At 41.7% G+C, this 14,992-nt stretch overlaps 1 long non-coding RNA gene across 1 annotated transcript in view; it reads left to right on the top strand.

The window, feature by feature from the left end:
• Positions 1-14,545, top strand: part of LOC111749949 (uncharacterized) — a 37,468-nt gene extending 22,923 nt beyond the window's left edge. The window contains exons 3-5 of the long non-coding RNA XR_002785107.2: positions 5,943-6,149; positions 6,544-6,627; positions 13,274-14,545. This is a non-coding gene — a long non-coding RNA (uncharacterized LOC111749949). The remainder of the gene's footprint in view (positions 1-5,942; positions 6,150-6,543; positions 6,628-13,273) is intronic.
• The last annotated feature ends 447 nt before the right edge of the window (positions 14,546-14,992 follow it).

The raw sequence follows: 14,992 nt of genomic DNA, 5'->3' as shown, positions 1-14,992 counted from the left end.
GCCCCTCATGTGGGTGAGAAAGAAGCACGTGCCTCTGAGCACAGGGGCTACCTATCACTGCAGCGCAGCTTAGTGTCTTTGCATCAGTTGATACGACCAAAACCCAAAATACAAACCGTCGTGTCCATTCTGACCCATGGCAACACCCTGTGTGACAGAGTAGAACTGCTCCATAGGGTTTTCTCGGCTGTAACATTTATAGGAGCAGATCACCTGGCCATTCTTCCATGGCACTGCTGGGTAGGTTCAAACGGACAACTTTAGGTTAGTGTTGTTGTTGTGCACCATCAAGTCTTTTCTGACTCATAGGACAGAGAATTTGCCCATAGAGTTTCCTAGGCTCTAATCTTTATGGAAGGAGCCCTGCTGGGGCAACGGTTAAGCACTAGGCTGCTAACTGAAAGGTCAGCGGTTCGAATCCATTAGCTGCTTTGCAGGAGAAAGACCAGGCAATCTGTTTCCGTAAAGATTACAGTCTAGAAAACTCTATGGGGCAGTTCTACTCTGTCACATGGGGTCACTATGAGTTTGAATTGACTCGACAGCACTCAACAACAACAATTTTTACAGGAGCAGATGGTCATGTCTTTTCCCCCTGAGCCTCTGGTAGGGTTCAAAGCATAGACCTTTTGGTTATTAGCCAAGTGCTTAACTACTGCACCACCAGGGCTCCTTTTTAGGTTAGCAGTGAGAGTGAAAGGAGCCCTGGTGATGCAGTGATTAAATGCTCAGCTGCTAGCCAAAAGGTCTGCTGCTGAACCCCACCAGCCACTCCACAGCAGAAGAACGTGGCAGTCTGGTTCCATAAAGATTTAAAGCCTTGGAAACCATATGGGGCAGTTCTCTGTCCTGTAGGGTCACTATGAGTTGGAATTGACTCGACGGTAATGGGTTTTGGGTTTGGGTTTAGTCGAGTGAAAACTGACTGATACGATATCTCATATAGGGGTGGTGAGAATGAACGATGTAATACCTATGAAATACTTAGGCCAGCGTGTGGCATATATTAAGAAATGAATAAATGTTAAGTTACCAATATCGTTGATCATTCATTCATTCTACCTGCCATATTCCAGCTAAAAACACATCTGGACTTTAATTTCTATTACAAGATGTTGGCATCATTCAGAAGTTTAGAATGAGATTTAGAGTCCAATGAAGAGGTCAAGGCGTTGTCTACATGGGAAGGAATGAAAAGCTCTGCTGGCCCAGTACCATCAGCAGGAGCCGTATGCTCAAGAATATTTATTGGACAGTTAGCGTCACTTCTCTGATGCCATTCCTCTGCCTTCGTGAGCTCTACTGTTCAGAAGGTACACATTTCTTCAACCGCTAAATACAACCAATAAAAAGAAATTACTTAACCTAAGATATTCTAATTTTTTTTCAATTTGATTCCCTTGAATAATTTTGTTCTCTCAGTCTCCTTGGGATCCACGGAAGGAAACTGCACCCTCCCGTATCTGTCCTAGGGCAGAGTAACAAAGCAAGGGCTGTTTCGTACCAAACTATGATTATTTTGAAATCCCTCAATTCATCCCCAAGAACACAACCTAATGTCCCAAAGAATACAAATTGACTTTCAAACTGGTGACAGTTTATGGTTGATGCGCCAGTGCAAATGGTTAAGCGACTACTAACTGCAAGTTGGTGGTTCGAGCTCACCCAGAGGCTTCTTGGAAGAAAGTCCTCGTGATCTGCTTCCCAAAGTTCACAGTCACTGAAAACCCTGCAGAGTTCAGTTCTGCTCTGCGCACATGAGTAACCATGGGTCAGAATTGACTGGACAGCCACTCGTTTGGTTTTTTTTAGGAGTTTTTTGGTGATAATTTAGTGTTCTGTTACAGTTTTGAATTCCATGTTAACAACAAACTTAATAAATTTTGTGGATTCTGGCCTGCGGTTTCAGTTGATTCTTTCAACCCAAATTAAGCGTAATAAACTACCCCCAGTCAGACAGTTCACAACAATATTCCTATGACCGGTGCCTTTAAAAAAGAAAAAGGTTTTAAACTGCATTCTTTCCAAGGAGAGTTTGAAAGCCCATGTGCCCTGTGGAACCCCTCAAAGATCCAGGACTAAGAGGCAGGAGACACCCAAAAGAAGAGAAGAAGGCAGGGAAAGGGACAGCGCAGGGATTGGTTAGAAAGTCTCAGCGCAGAGCAAGTAAACCCCAGGTTCCCTTCTAGGTCATTCCATAAAACAAGCACCTCTGCCCTCCCCGCCTCATCCTTGACTAGAGAAATTGACTCCAAGAGATGCCAGTCAAATTGTTACCCAGTACAGAGGAGGAGAAGGTGAGGCACAGGCATGAAAATGGGATTAGCAGAATGTCTGGGGTCCCTGGGTGGTGCAAATGGTTAATATTCTCGACTTCTAACCAAAAGGTTGGAAGTTCAAGTTCACCCAGAAGCACCTTGGAAGAAAGGCCTGGTGATCTGCTTCCAAAAATCAACTATTAAAAACTCGATGGAGCTCAGATCTTCTCTGACGCACATGGGTCGCCAGGAGTCGCTTGACAGCAACTGGTAGCAGAAAGTCTGCCTAATGGTGATAGAATGCCCAGCGCGTTTCCCACAACCTGCTATCAGAAGGGCAGCAGCCAAGCAATTACTCCCCAATAGGAGAATGGAGACTTCTCTGCCCCCTAGCCACTCTACTGTGAAGCCCACTCATCCACAAGCTCTGCCCACACCCACACACCTAGAGCTTGCAAATCACTTTTAAATATTGTCTCAGTTACCTAGTGCTGCTATAACAGAAATACCACAATTGGATCGCTTTAACAAACAGAAACTTATTCTCTCACAGTCTAGGAGGCTAGAAATCTGAATTCAGGGTGCCAGCTCCAGGGAAAGGCTTTCTCTGTCCCTGTCGGTTCTGGGGGAAGGTCTTTGTCATCCATCTTCCCCTGGCCTAGGACTTTCTCAGTGCAGGGACCCCAGGTCCAAAGGACGCCCTCTGCTCCTGGAGCTCCTTTCTTGGTGGTATGAGGTCCCTTTCTCTCTGCTTGATTCTCTTTTCTATCTCAAAAGAGATAGACACAAGATACAACCTAATCCTGTAAATTGAGTCCTGCCTCATTAACAGAACTGCCTCTAATCCTGCCTCTTTATAACACATGTGATAATCACATCAGATGACAAAATGGTGGACAACCATACAATACTGGGAATCATGGCCTAGCCAAGTTGACACATTTTTTGGGGGGACACAATTCAATCCATGACAAATACCTTACTCCTCATCATAAAAGAATAACCAAGGATGGCCAGGTATTTAAAAAAAAAAAAAAAAAAAAACTTGCAACAGAAACTGGAGACAGAAATGAGAAGGACTTCAGAGGAAACAGAGATGATGCAGAGAAATGGAGAAATTTTAATATAAATACAAACAAATATAAGTATATGTAATCAATAGCCTCAGAGCTATTGAAGAAGAGATTATGTTCATTAAACAAGAACAAGATGATATGAAACCAGCAATGGAGTGCAAGAGAGATTTCTTGGGAATCAAAAATATGATAATCAAGATATAAATTTCAGTAAACCAAAAAACCAAACCCAGTGCCATCGAGTCGATTCTGACTCATAGCAACCCTATAGGACAGAGTAGAGCTGCCCCATAGAGTGTCCAAGGAGCGCCTGGCGGATTCGAACTGCCGACCCTTTGGTTAGCAGCCGTAGCACTTAACCACTACACCACCAGGGTTTCTGTAAACTACAATAGAAGGATTAAACATAGTATGGAAAAAACCCTAAAAGGTAAAATGAAGATATCAAGAAGTAGATAACAGGAGAGAAAAGATAAGACAAATTTCCAAAACCAGAGATCCAACATTGGACAGACTGAAATTCCAAGAAGAGGAAATTATCAAAGAAATTATAAAAATTTTTTCCTAGAAACTGAGGACCACAAGTATCCATATTAAAAGGGCCACTGAGAGTCAAGCACAGTGAATAGAAAGACCACACCAAGGCACACCACCTTGAAGTTATAGAACCTAGAGTTAGAGAGAGGAAGACCCTCAATGAGATGGGTTGACACAGTGGCTGCAACGATGGGCTCAAGCGTAACGATTGTGAGGATGGCACAGGACCAGGCAGCGTTTTGTTCTGTTGTGCATAGGGTCGCTATTAGTTGGAGCCAACTCTGGCCCCAAACAACAACAGAGATAAAGAGAAAATGCTAGAACCTTCTAGAGAGGAAGCAAGTAAATGGAATCGGGAATCTGGTTGGCAACATTAGAAGCAAGAAGATGAGGCTTTTAAAATTTTAAGAGAAAATGGTTCTCAGTCTAGAATTTTATTCCCAATCTATCGTTAAAATTAAGGGTAGAATAGACATTTTCAGACAGTCAAGGACCCCAGCAGAAAGAGGGTCAAAAGCAAGAAGGGAGAACTGGGCTTCAGGAAGGTGGTCTCTAACACAGGAGACTACCAAAGCTTAGTCTCACTATGGCGACTGTGCAGCCAACCTAGACAATACACAGTCCACGCTGGATCAGGTCGAAAGTAGTTTGTGGGAGGAAGGTCTCTGGAAAAAATCTAACCGAAAGATTATCTGATGCGTTTGGGAATTTGGAAAATTATACTGAGAAGACATTTCAAAGTTCTGCGAGAGCGTTTTGAAATTAAAAACTTATCATAGTTTCAGAAAGAACAAAAAGAAGAAAATGTGGCACCTTCAGAAAAAACAAAATTCCGTAAAAAGAAATAACCTTACATACCTTACGAGGCTCAAGAGTAAACCATACTTAAAAAAAGAAAAGAAAAGGAAAAAAAGCTGCCTTCGAGTCAATTCTGACTCGTGGCAACCCTGTGTGTGTCAGAGTGGAACTGTGCTCAATGGGGTTTTCAGTGGCTGATTTTTCAGAAGGAGATCTCCAGGCCTTTCTTCTGAAGAGCCTGTGGGTGGACTCGAACCTCCAACCTTTCAGGTTAGCAGTTGAGTTTGTTAACTGTTTGCATCCCCAAACCAAACTTGTTGCCGTCAAGTTGATTCTGACTCATAGCGACCCTATAGGACAGAGTAGAACTGCCCCATGCCCCATAGGGTTCCCAAGGGGCAGTTTGTGGGTTCGAACTGCCAGCATTTCAGTTAGCAGCCTAGAGCTTAACCACTGTGCCACTATGGCTACTGCCTCCTAAATATAGCTATCAATAGCATAAAGCGCAATAAAAAAAAGTTAATACTATATGATCATACAGTTCCGTACTTGCTCCTAGATGAGTACATATGTATGTATGCATAACTTCCCCATATTCAGGGGTACCCAAACCAAACCTGTTGCCATCAAGTTGATTCCTACTCATAGCAACCCTATAGGACAGAGCGGAACTGCCCCATAGGGTTTCCAAGGAGTGGCTAGTGGATTTGAACTGTCGACCTTTTGGTTACCAGCCAAGCTCTTAACCACTACGCTGTCAGGGCTCCATATTCAGGGTTACACAGAGTTATATATGTAGGAGTGCTTGCTTGATGCTCTAAGCCCAAGGGAATAATTCAAGATTATGAAAACTAAGACCATCCCCATTTTTAAGAAGTTTCACACTAATCAGATATTCAAGGCATAAACACACAAACAATAATGAACTTGTATATGGCGCTTACCATGTCCTAGGTAATGTTCTAAGACATATGAGTTCACTTAATCCTCACCACAACACTGTGAGTTGGTACAATTATTATACCCATTTCACAATGAGGAAATTGAGGCCTACAGAAGATAAATAACTTGACCATGATCAAATGGCAAAGCTGGATTCCAACTCAGGGAGTCTAGCTCCAAAACACACACTAAGTGCTAAAAGAGTATAATTATTGTAATTACTCAAAAACATCTTTTAATGACTCTAAATCATTCAATTCTATAACTTTTCTCAGCTTTTGCTCCAAAATTTGTTAAGTAGAAATGAACTGACTTATTTTCTGTTTACTAGTAAGGTGCAACAGGAGCCTTGGCGGTGCAGCAGATAAGTGCTCAGTTGCTAACTGAAAGGATGACGGTTCAAACCCACCAGCCATGCCATGGGAGAAAGATGTGGCAGCCTGCTTCCATAAAGATTTACAGCCTTCAAAACCCTATGGGGCAGTTCTACTGTGTCCTACAGGGTGACTATGAGTTGGAATCGACTTCATGGCAACAGGTTTGATTTTCTTTTTGTTTAATAGAAGCCCTGGGGGGTGCAGTGGTTAAGGGCTATGGCTACTAACCAAAAGGTCAGCAGTTCGAATCCACCAGCTACTGCTTGGAAACCCTATAGGGCAGTTCTACTCTGTCCTATAGGGTCACTATGAGTCAAAATCAACTCGATGGCAATGGGTTTGGTTTGGTTTAAGGGCACAAAAGCCTCTGGTTCTAGACCACAGTCCATAAATTGGCAAATAAAATGTAACGAATACACAAAACGACTGAGATCAGTGACCTAAAGATAGAATGAAATGTTGACAGTTGAAAAATAACAGTAAATATGGGGAACAATGACTGGCAACACCTTATAGGAAAAGTGTTAAACATTTTGTTGTTGTTGTTGTTCATAGCTGCGGCTGAGTTGGCTCCATCTCATAGCAACTTTGTGTTGGAAGGAAACATCGCTTGGTCCTGTGCCATCTCCACGACTGCTGGTATGTTTGAGTACATTACTGTGGTCATTGTGTCAATCCATGTCATTGAGGCTTTGTTTCCCTCACCTTCACTGGCCCTCCACTTTATCAAACATGATGTCCTTCTCCAGCAATCGATCCCTCCCGACGAGGCATCCAAAGTAAGTGAGTCGAATTCTTGGGCAATATTCTGATATGATCCATAGGGTTTTCACTGGTTAATTTTTGGAAGTAGATCGCCAGGCCTTTCTTCCTTGTCTTTCTAAATCTAGACGTGCCGCTAAAACCTGTCTACCACGAGTGACCCTGCTAGTCTCTGCAATACTGGTGGCATAGCTTTCAGCATCACAGCAACACGAAAGACATCACAGTAGGACAAACCAACAGAGGGGTGCAGGTGTTAAACACAGTCATAGAATATTGGATGCTGTATTAGTTTTCTGTGGCTGTCATTGCAGATTACAAACTTGATGACTCAAAACAAGAGAAATTTATTCTCTTCACAGTGCTGAAGACCAGAAGTCTGAAATCAAGATGTTGATAAGGCCGCAATCCCTCTGGAGAGCCTAGGGGAGAATTCACTCTTTGCCTCTTCTAGCTTCTGGCTTCCTTGGTTTGTGGCCTCGACACTCTAGTCTCTGCCTTCATCCTCACATCACCGTCTCCTCTGTACGTTACTTGTAAGAACACTTACAGGGTTTAGGGCCCAACCAAATAACCCATGCAGGCCTCCTCATCTCAAGATCCTTAATTACCTCAGCAAAGATCCTTTTTCCAAATAAATTGCTTCCACTCCAATTTTGGGCCAGAATCAGAGAGAATATGCCAGTTCCAGGAATTAGAAGGTGGACATATCTTTTGGGGGAGCCATGTTCAACTCTGTTAAAAATAATCAAAACTCAAAGAGATTGAAACATATGGTTTATTCCGTGCATTTATTCTATATACGTATAGGGAGACCATTCTGATTCCAAAAAAACAGCAAATGGCTTGAAACAGGCTAGTTGTAACTGGAGCTTATAACGAGAAGAGGAGGGAGAAGAAAAGATCAACTGCTGGGGAATTTTAACATGATTGACAGAAGGCTACTCTCCCCCTTCTACTGAGATCAACTGTTATCAGGTCACCAGGTGGTCTCTGGTCCTCCATCTACCTGCAGCCATGATAGCTTTTAAAATTTAAGTTAAGTAAAAATTTTCACAGTTAATATTTGGTTTCACGGGAAGAAAAATCCTAAAATCGAAGTAAGATGTCTGTTATTAATTTTTCTCTTTGGCACCTCACTACAAAGACATTATCAAAAACCAACAAACTGAGTCAAACAGTTGAAGTACACACTCAATTCAAAATGAAGAAGACAAAATAAAGCAAATTGAAAGACAAGAGCAAACGCTTGTCATTTATAAGTGAGAGTGTGTGATAAACAGACCCCAAAGGGTACAGGAGAATGCATATGGCATGCAAATATTCAATACTGACTGGAATTACAGTGGTTTATTTGGGACATAACAGTGTGAAAAAGGAAATAAGAATCTGAAGAAAAAAAAAAATCTAGCAATTAAATATTTGAGAAACCAGGCCTTTAAATAAATGACAGAAAGTTCGAGCAGGGGTAAGAGAATGCTTGGGAATCAAAGAGGCCCAAGTCCAAGCCCAGCACGTGAAGGCTTTGGAGAAGGGAAACTGATGTTGGCTTTTCTTCATCTCGTAGGGTTAGGAAGAGGTTAACTTTGCACCTCAGAGGGTTGGGGTTAGGGGTGGTATTAGGCCCTCAGGTGGTCCCTCCCGAACCCACCCTCTGAGATGGGCATCCTTATTCAGGGCCCTGGTGATTAGCTATGTGGGTCATAGGGAGAAGCACTGGCCTCCCCCAAAGACCATTTGGTAAAGCTCTGCTTGCCCTTTGTCTCTCTGAGGCTAATTAGTGACTCTGAAACTTGGAGGAATTCAACCATGTGATTTTAGGCCCATTCCAGCTTTAAACTGCTGATTCTAAGCATCTGAAAATTTTCTTTTTGAGAGGGAGCATTCCTGAACTTTGGAATGCATTGTCAAGGGACGCTCTGGAATCTCTCCTTTTGAGGCCCTGACCGGGAGGAAACAATCCCGTACGTCTGGAATGATTCGTGCACAGTTCTGCACTAAACTCAGAGGGATTAACCAGGCAGTCCCCCAGGTATTATGGCACCTGAGATACTCTGAGGTCTCCTGTTCTCACGTGTCTTCCAAAGCAGGCAGAGACCAGCAGCAAGCAAGTGCTGTAACTCAAGAGGGCCAAATCTCTCAGAGTTTATGTATCATTACACAACAATAAAGTCCTGATTCCTAATTTCAAAGATTTGGTTAGCCGTCGGAGCTCTTAACCATGGTTTCCAAAGAACATGAGGTTCAAATGCAAAGTGCTTCCACTGGTCTTCAAATGCCAGTGCATGGACTGGTGCCCATTCAGGACAAACTTTTCCATGTTCCATGGTAAACTGAGAGAAAGGTAAGGACAATTTTATATTTTAGACAAATACACTGTATATACTATTTTATACATGTATTTGTACATATGCATTTAGGTACATGTGTTTGTTCTTGTTAGTTGCTATTGAGTCATTTCCAACCCATGGCGACCCCAAGTATGCAGGGCAGAACTACTCCATAGGGTTTTTCAGGCTGTGACCTTTAAGAAACAGATCTGCAGGTCTGTCTCCCATGGCACCTCTGAATGGGTTCGAATCACCGACCTTTATGAGTTGAAATCGACTTGATGGCAAGGGGTTTGCTTTTTGGATTTATATATATATATATACATATATTTGGTTTTTTAAATATATATATATATATATATATATATATATATATACACACAGCCCTGGTGGCACAGTGATTAAGAACATGGCTACTAACCAAAAGGGTCTGCAGTTTGAATCCATCAGCTCATTGGAAAACCCATGGGGCAGTTCTACTCTGTCCTATGGAGTCAGTACATTATAAGTCATAATTAACTCGACAGCAAAGGGTTTGAGATATATATATAATTATAGAATAGCCCTCACTTTTCTCTCATTTTACTGTGGAAAGGATATATACATGTACATATAAATGTATTGTTGTCGTGTGCTACCCAGCCGATTCCAACTCATAACAACCCCACATGATGGAATAGAACTCCCCTGTAGGGTTTCCTAAGATGTAATCTTTAAAGAAGCAGATCGCCAGATCTTTTCTTCTGTGGAGCAAGTGTTTTTTTTAGGTGCCTTCAAGTCGGTTCCGACTCATAGGGAGCTCATGTACAACAGATCAAAACACTGCCCTGTCCTGTGTCATCCTCACAATTGTTATGCTTGAGTGCATTGTTTCAGCCACTGTGTCAATCCACCTCATTGAGGGTCTTCCTTATTTTCACTAACCCTCTACTTTACCAAGTGTGATGTCCTTCTCCAGGGACTGATTCCTCCTGATAACATGTCCAAAGTATGTGAGACATAGTCTCACCATCCTTACTTCTAAGGAACATTCTGGTTGTATTTCTTCCAAGACAGATTTGTTTGTTCTTCTGGCAGTCCATGGTATATTCAATAGTCTTTGCCAACACCGTAATTAAAAGGCATCAATCCTTCTTTGGTCTTCCTTATTCATTGTCCAGCTTTCACATGCATATGAGGTGATTGAAAACACCATGGCTTGGGTCAGTCATACCTTAGTCCTCAGAGTGACATCTTTGCTTTTCAACACTTTAAAGAGATCTTTAGCAGCAGATTTGCCCAGTGGAATGCATCATTTGATTTCTTGACTCCTGCTTCCCTAGGCGTTGATCGTGGACCCAAGTAAAATTGACATCCTTTACAACTTCAGTCTTTTTTCCATTTATCATGATGTTGCTTATTGGTCCAGTTGCAGGGATTTTTCTTTATGTTGAGCTGTAATCATACTGAAGGCTGTGGTTTTTGATCTTCATCAATAAGTGGTTCAAGTCCTCTTCACTTTTCAGCAAGCAAGGTTGTGTCATCTGCATAACACAGGTTGTTAAAGAGTCTTCTTTCAATTCTGATGCCGTGTTCTCCTTCATATAGTCCAGTTTCAAAAATTATTTGCTAAGCATACAGATTGAATTAAAAAAAATTATTTATTTATTTATTTTTTGGTGAAAGGATACAACCCTGATGCACACATTTTCTGTCTTTAAACCATACAGTATCCCCATGTTCTGTCTGAATGACTGCCCCTTGGTCTAAGTACAGGTTCTTCATGAGCACAATTAAGTGTTCTGGAATCTGCATTCTTCACAATGTTATCCATAATTTCGTTATGATCCACACACTCGAATATTTTCGCATAGTCAATAAAACACAGGTAGACATCTTTCTGGTATTCTCTGATTTCACCCAAGATCCATCTGACATCAGCAAAGGTATGCCTCATTTGACATCCTCTTCTGAATCCAATTTGAATTTCTGCCAGTTCTCTGTCAATGTACTGCTGCAACCCTTTTTGAATGATCTTCAGCAAAAGTTTACTTGCATGTGATATTAATGACATAGTTCAATAATTTCTGCATTCTATTGGATCACCTTTCTTTGGAATAGGTGTAAATATGGATCTCTTCCATTCTGTTGGCATAGATGAGTGAGCACTTCCAGCCTTGCATCCATTTGTTGAAACATCTCACTTGGCATTCTGTCAATTCCTGGAGCCTTGTTTTTTTTTGCCAGTGTCCTCAGTCCAGCTTGGACTTCTTCCTTCAGTATCATTGGTTCTTGAGCACATGCTACCTCCTGAAATGGTTGATCATCAACCAGTTCTTTTTGGTACAGTGACTCTGTGTATTCTTTCCATCTTCTTTTGATGCTTCCTGTATCATTCAATATTTTGCCCATAGAATCCTCCAATATTACCACTTAAGGCTTGAATTTTTTCTTCAGTTTTTTCAGCTTGAGAAATGCCAAGCACGTTCTTCTCTTTTGGTTTTCTAACTCCAGGTCTTTGCACATTTCATCATAATATTTTACTTTGTTTTCTCAAGCTGCCCTTTGAAATCTTCTGTTCAGGTCTTTTCCTTCATCATTTCTTCTGTTGGCTTTAGCTACTCGACATTCGAGAGCAAATTTCAGAGTCACTTCTGACATTCGTTTTTGTCCAATCTTTCTTTCCTGTCTTTTTAATGACCTCTTGCTTTCTTTGTGTATAATATCCTTGATGTCATCCCACAACTTGTCTGGTCTTTGGTCATTAATGTTCAATGCATCAAGTGTATTTTGAGATGATCTCTAAATTCAGGTGGGATATACTCAAGGTAGTACTTGGCTCTCATGGGCTTGTTCTGATTTTTTTTCAGCTTCAACTTGAACTTGCGTATGAGCAATTGATGGTGTGTTCCACAGTCTGCCCCAGCCTTGTTCTAACTGATAATACTGAGCTTTTCCATCATCTCTCTCCACAGATATATTTGATTTGATTCCTCTGTATTCCATCTGCCAAGGACCACATGTATAGTCACTATTTTGTTGTCGAAAAAAAGGTATTTGGAGCGAACAAGTTGTTGGTCTTGCAAAATTCTACCATGTGATCTCCAGCATAGTTTCTATCACCAAGGCCATATTTTCCAACTGCTGATCCTTCTTCTTTGTTTCCAATGTTCACATTCCAATCACCAGTAATTATCAATGCATCTTGATTGCACATTTGATCAATTTCAAACTGTAGAAGTTGGTAAAAATCTTCAATTTCTTCATCTTTGGCCTTAGTGGATCATGCATAAACTTGAATAATAGTCGAATCAACTGGTCTTCCTTGTAGGCATGTAGATATTATCCTATCACTGACAGTGTTGTACTTCAGGCTAGATCTTGAAATATTCTTTCTGAGGATGAATGCAATGCCGTTCCTCTTTGAGTTGTCATTCCCAGCGTAGTAGACCGTAGGATCATTCTATTCGAAATGGCCATACCAGTCCATTTCAGCTCACTAATGCCTAGGATATCAATGTTTATGCGTTCCATCTCATTTTGGATGATTTCCTATTTTCCTAGATTCATACTTTGTACATTCCAGGTTCCAATTATTAACAGATGTTTGCAGCTGTTTCTTCTCATTTTGAGTCGTGCCACATCAGCAAATGAAGGTCCCAAAAGCTTTACTCCGTCCACGTCATTAAGGTCGACTCTACTTTGAGGAGGCAGCTCTTCCCTAGTCATCTTTTGAGTGCCTTCCAACCTGGGGGGCTCATCTTCCCGCACTATATCAGACAATGTTCTGCTGCTATTCATAAGGTTTTCACTGGCTAATGCTTTTCAGAAGTAGACTGCCGGGTCCTTCTTCCTAGCCTATCTTAGTTTGAAAGCTCAGCTGAAACCTGCCCTCCATGGGTGACCCTGCTGGTATCTGAATACTGATAGCACAGATCCCAGCATCACAGCAACACACCACAAGCCTCCACGGTACAACAAACTGACAGTGGGTGGGGTGACAGATGATAAGAGTGGTTTGGTTATTAATGAATTCATTTTAATGCAGTTACTTAGAAGACACATTTTCACTTCACTATTACTTTTTTTTCGGTAAAATCTGAGAATCTCTGCAATAACTTTACAATTAATTTGGAGAAGTTTTGAGATCCCTTCAAATCTGTGTACAGTACAAGATGATAACTTGACTTTGACGTTCTGCAATCTCTTGGCAGCTACAGTGCAAGGAGGAGAGGCCAGGACCTTTGCTTCCATCAAAACTTCACACCAGAATGAGTGAGAACATGCCAACAGCTGGAGATCCTGGTCTTGGCTGGACAAATTGGGAATAAGGTCACTGGCCGGACACATTTTATGCAAAGCAATAAAAAAAAAAATTCAGCTTTATCTAGGGACCTGCCTTTTCCTCCCCTTCTACTTGGCACAAGTTCTCCAGCACAAAGTAGATGTCAGTGAATTCATGTCCCTATGCTGTTTATTAAAAATTTAATCATCCTACTCTTAGCTACCCAGCTTCAGTACAGTCATATTTTCGGCATTTTGGTTTTCTCCATGCACATGTTATGTTCCCTACCACAGTTCAAAAGCCCTCGTGGCAATTCCCTCCTCTGCCATTTCTTACTACATCATCCTTCTCTCCTAAGATGAGGAAGAAAGGTTGTAGAGAAAATTTCGTGTGAACAATTAGAGATTTATTTGTTGTTGCTGTTGGGTGCCATCAAGTCGATTTTGACTTACAGCAGCCCCATGTGATAGAGTAGAACTGCCCCATAGGGTTTCTAGGCTTTGATCTCTATGGGAGTACATTGCCAGGTCTCTTCTCCTGTGGAGCCGCTGGGAAGGTTCGAACGACCAACCATTCAGTTAGCAGCCAAACACTTTAACCATTGTGCCACCAAGGCTCCTTCATATACACAATTTGGTTATGCATTTAAGTGAACCTTAGCTGGGTGAAAAAAAACAAGAAACTAAATATAGGCCCACCTTAGAAAATAATGTTTCTTAAAATGTATTCTTATGTTTATGTGAAAATGGCTCAAAAATGAGACCCACATGCAGCACAAAAAATATCCACTAGGGGGCACTGCAGTCAAAGCACACAGGAAATGGACTCAACCCCTTCATAAACCTGGTTCATGTTTTTAATATTGTCAAAAGTTAATTGTTTTAAAAAACAAGAGGCCCCTTCCTTTTGTAAGATATATTTAGGTAAAAATTGCACAAGGCACTCTTGGCTCAAGAAAAAAGTATCCATTTTCCAACAGCAGAAGCTTCAAATAGCTAACTCACAGCATCCAAAATTAGCCCTTGGTGGTATAGTGGTGGAAACCCTGGTTGCATAGTGGTTAAGTACTACCGCTGCTAACCAAGAGGTCAGCAGTTCAAATCCACCAGGCACTCCTTGGAAACTCTATGGGGAAGTTCAACACTGTCCTATAGGGTCGCTATCAGTCGGAATCAACTGGACGGCAGTGGGTTTGGGTTTTTTTTTTTTTTGCGTAGTGGTTAAGTGCTACGGCTGCTAACCAAAAGGTTGGCAGTTCAAATCCTCCAGGTGCTCCTTGGAAACTCTATGGGACAGTTCTACTCTGTCCTATAGGGTCGCTGTGACTTGGAATCCACTCAACGGCAGTGGGTTTGGGTTTAAGGTCAATATGGAGTCCTGGTGGCACAGTGGTTAAGAGCTCGTCTGCTAACCAAAATGTCAGCAGTTCAAATCCCTATGACGCAGCTCTAGTCTGTCCTATATGATCACTGTGAGTCGGAATCGACTCAACAGCAACAGGTTTGGTTTTGGGTTTAAGGTCAATATAAGGAGCCCTGGCAGTACAGTGGTTAAGGCACTTGGCTGCTAACCAAAACGTAGGTGGTTTAAACTCACCATCCGCTCTGCGGGGGAAAGATGTGGTGGTCTGCTTCCATAAAGATTACAG

The sequence above is a fragment of the Loxodonta africana genome, chromosome 2, assembly GCF_030014295.1.
Source record: "Loxodonta africana isolate mLoxAfr1 chromosome 2, mLoxAfr1.hap2, whole genome shotgun sequence".
In the NCBI taxonomy this organism is placed as follows: domain Eukaryota; kingdom Metazoa; phylum Chordata; class Mammalia; order Proboscidea; family Elephantidae; genus Loxodonta; species Loxodonta africana.
Note: the sequence above shows the minus strand (reverse complement) of the source record. Positions and strands in the feature narration are given on the sequence as shown.